A 4,012-nucleotide genomic window follows, 5' to 3' on the forward strand; every position below is an offset into this window, starting at 1 on the left:
GTAGCACTCTCTCTCTCTCTCTCTCTCTCTCTCTCTCTCTCTCTCTCTCTCCTCTCTTCCTTCCTCGCATTCGCACAACCGCGGAGCCGCCTGTCCCGTCGTGTAAGGGCCCACGTAACGTTAGGTGAACGGTAACGGGGGGGTAGTCGCGGGGGGCGCCGGGGGAAATCATCGCCTCATTTCGCTAAATAAACATGGAGTTTAAAAGATAAAGAGACCCCAAGGCGTAGAGTGCGCGCCTTGCCTTCTGACAAATACCCTCTAAGCGTGGCAGAGCGTGGGCGAGGCGTAGTGGGGCGTGGTGAGGCTGAGCGGGGAGGATAGGGGGGAGAAGCAGGCGACAGAAAGTAGGGGCAACGGGATACAAGCATCGCCCCGCGCACATCAAATGCAGCGCCACGCCGGTGGCTCAAGGAGGAAGAGAGGCGTGGACGATAAAAAGAAGTACCAGAGTTGGTGGAAAAAAAATTGAGATGGAGGCTGATGTAATTTATCCCCCTCTTGTGCTGGGTGGGTGTGAGTGCATCCCGGCCGCCGCCCGGGCCGGGCCAGCTACCAGCAGGGGTCGCTTCAAAGAGCGGTGTGCTGGCCGGGCCGCCGAGACGTGCCGGAAATTGCACAAACACCACAATTTCCGTCCGGACTAGAGAAAAAGGGATGGGATGGGCGGCGGTGCTGGCTGGGGATACGCCCCCCAAAAACAATATACAAGAGCAGGGCGGCCGCAGAGTGCTGGGCAGAGAGTGCCGAGCCGTGCGGGCGAAAGCAGTGGCCGCGGAGCAAAGCCGCAATAAGCGGCCCGGCTGGTCCGCTGCGGCTCAAATAGTTAGCTGGTTGGAAATGGATGGGCGGCCGGGGCGGGGGCCGCGCCCTGAACGCACTGGCTGCTGGTATACGAGTGCAAGGGCCGCGCCGCGCGGCAAAGTCAAACAGCGAACCTTTAAATTCCTGCCGGGCGACCCGACCGCGATAAGATAATGCCCAAGATAAACCCGACGCAATAACTGTGTCCCGAAGAGAAAAAAAGGTCACGTCTCGTACTCTTGAACGATAACTTTTGCTTCCTCCCGCTTCTTGTTCGCGTTGTCCTCTGCCGGCCCGTGGCGGCCCGTGGCGGCCCGTGGCTGCGCGTGCCACTGAACTTGGCGTCCCTCGGCCTTGGCCACCGGGGCAATCCCCCTGCTCGCTGCAGATCGCCTTTTCCTTATTATCTTGATCCCTTGTCCGGTCCGGATCGTGCTTTCAAATCCGCCGTGCATTTTGCGTTCATTCTCCGTTCCGGCTTCCGTCAGCATGCACGCAGGAAAGGAACAGCAGGTCCCTCGCACTCGGAGACCTACACACACACACACACATATGCGGCAGCCGCTTGCACGCATATGCAGTCGCGCGCTCAAAGCGCCGTTCATGTCAGCTTAATCTAAATTCCTGCGCCCGTTTATTTTCGTTCCTGAGTTTTGTCTGGGAGAGAGAGAGAGAGAGAGACTGTGTAGTCATGTTTTTCCTGGAATGTAATATTTCCTTTCTCTCCGGCGTAGTTGTGAGGGCATTGTCGCAGAGAGTGTTAGAGTGTGTGTTTGCATGCACACCAGATGTGCGTGTGAGTGAGAAGTGTGACTAGACCTACACCGGGCCGTAGTGAACCGACCTGGACGCCCAGGCCACGCGAACCTGTCAACACCTGCTGCGAGAAGTTTCTCCGTGCCCGGCAGGCCGGCAGGGGTGAGGTCGGGGTGAGGGGTGTTCAAGAATGCAACGGAACGGGCTCAACTGTACTGGCCGCAATTCTCGCTGTCTCACTCTCACACACATGCTCACACACACACGCACGCACACACACACACACACTTCTTTTAGCAGTTGCCCACTCGCTCAGCCCCCTCCCCCTCTCTCCCTCTGCACGCACACGGAGTAATGAGCAAACTCCCACGTTTCAGCAAAAGGCTCGAAATGGCGAGCTTTCGTCGTTGCGACACCGCAGAATTGAAAATGTAATATTTACCCGGACTTTCCACTCTGGTCGCGGGTGGTTATTATTTTTGTTTGTATTGTTTTACTCGGGCAATTTAAGAGCGAACATTTTTAGTAGCAGATGAGTTACGTAAGCAGGCAGGACGCAATAGATAAAAAATGACAACTGAAAATAAAGCAAAAAAGAAAAACACACAAGAACAAGAGTTGGGTAAATAAAGTGATGGAGTATGTGCCGTTGTTGGTGTAAAAGACGAGGGCAAAAGAGCGAGTGGGAGGGAAAGAGGAAAAGGGGGTGCACCTCCAATACGCCTGTCGCTGATTTACCACGAAACTTGGCACGGGTTCCCGACCCCCTCCTAAAAATACAGGCCAACAAGGTCTTGTTCATCCTCTCATGGATTTCGCTTTTTAACGAGAGACAGTACACAATATTGACCCCCCGGGCCGCTGCTGCCGGCGGCGTGTCGGGAGTCCCCCGAAGGAGGCGGCGGCGGCTCCTCGCCTGCTCGGCCCGCGCGGCCCCGCCCCGGCGCCGTTCAGAATAATAAGTATTTTCGGAGGGACACGGGATAACCGCGGAGGGCGGGCGGCGACGCTGCGCGGTATAAGTAGCAGCTTGTCCCCCTCCCCTCCCGCCACGCCCCGCCGCGCCCCGCCACGCCCGCGCTTCGCCGCGAGAGATGGAGATCATGGCAATAATTTGGCGCAGCCCGGCGCGCGCTGCACACACGAAACACAAAGTCTCATGCATGACATTTGCATTCCGCATCGGAATAAGTTGAACAACTGCATACTCGGCGCCAAATTGAAGTTTTTGGGGCGGGCGATGAATGAAAAGAAGGACGCAAACGTGCCGGATTATCACCTAGCCTGCTTTTGTGTGAAATTTACCATGGTCCGCGGATGATATACATCCCCGTTTCGCAGCTGCTAGCAGTCAAATTAAACGATGGCACACCGCACACCGAGAGGGCAATGTTCCCCTTCCTTTTGATGTGTACACTGGAACAAATAAGTTCCACTAGTTCCCGCGCTCACTTTAAGCGATTTCCGTTGATTTCGATAAATTTTATCCTGATAATTCCCAGGCAGGAGCACACATGATTCACGGAGTTGTTGCCCTCTCGCCGCACACCTCAAATGTAAACGTGTCACGTGTCAGGTTGAGGCGCAAATGTTAATCCTCTCGCACGGAGGGATTCATGACAAAGTCCTCTCCCTCCCCCGCAAGAGGGACGGAGACAAGAGACGGCCAAGGCACCTCGCCCTATTGTGAGCGCTGTGCGGCGCGGGCGGCGCGGCCCGCCCCAAGCTCAGTCATTCAAAAGATTGTCGCATCGGTCCCCGCCGGTCGGTCCCCGGCTCTGGCCCGACTGGTAATGGATACGAACGGCCGTTTGATCGGGAGTGACTCGGAAGGAGCTCCCGCAGCAATAGCTGCTCGTTGAGACAATTGCAGCGAGAGAGAGAAAGAGAGAGAAGGGGCGAGAGGGAGGGAGGGGGAGAGAGGAAAGCAGGGTCCCGGCCAGACCTTGGCCTCGGCCGTGGCCGTAGACTCTCCGGGTCTGGTGCATGGTCGCCTGCCTGGACAAGAAGGCCCGCGTCGACACCCGCGAGTGCTGTATAGTTTTGCTGCTTACCCCGGCGAGGTCCAGCGCTGAGGTGGGGGGCTACGAGTCCATGAAGTAATCCTGGCGGGGTGCGGTGGGGCGGGGCGGGGCGTGGTGGTCCCGCCACCACAACACTGTCACGGCTCACGCTCCTCGTCACGTCACATGTCACATCGCGGTCGCACTTGCGCGGCCGCGCGGCCCCGCGGCCCGGTCCAGCCCGACCCGGCCGGTGAGGAGGTGATGGAGAGGGACGGGTTGCACGACGTGGAAGCTGAGGGAGAGAGACGCCCGGCCCGCGAGGAGAGCGAGGATGTCGTGAGCGAAGGCGAGGCGAAGGGGCCGCGCGCTGCGAGGGACCACAGCAGTCTGAGCCGAGTCCCGGCCCTGCCAGGCGGCCACGGCGCCGAGCCAGACAACGCCGAGCC

General features: G+C 58.3%; 2 protein-coding genes across 3 annotated transcripts in view; one reads left to right on the plus strand and one right to left on the minus strand.

Annotated features, from left to right (window-relative positions):
- LOC113209489 (FMRFamide receptor-like) overlaps positions 1-3,970 on the minus strand; it is a 108,336-nt gene extending 104,366 nt beyond the window's left edge. For both annotated transcript variants that reach the window (XM_052272684.1, XM_052272683.1), the window contains exon 1: positions 3,615-3,970. The gene's annotated coding sequence lies outside the window, so the exon portion shown is untranslated. The remainder of the gene's footprint in view (positions 1-3,614) is intronic.
- Positions 1-4,012, plus strand: part of LOC113201682 (uncharacterized) — a 55,174-nt gene that overhangs the window by 32,246 nt on the left and 18,916 nt on the right. The window lies entirely within an intron of this gene.

Source organism: Frankliniella occidentalis, unplaced genomic scaffold, assembly GCF_000697945.3.
Source record: "Frankliniella occidentalis isolate FOCC.00 unplaced genomic scaffold, Focc_3.1 Scaffold218, whole genome shotgun sequence".
Taxonomy (NCBI): domain Eukaryota; kingdom Metazoa; phylum Arthropoda; class Insecta; order Thysanoptera; family Thripidae; genus Frankliniella; species Frankliniella occidentalis.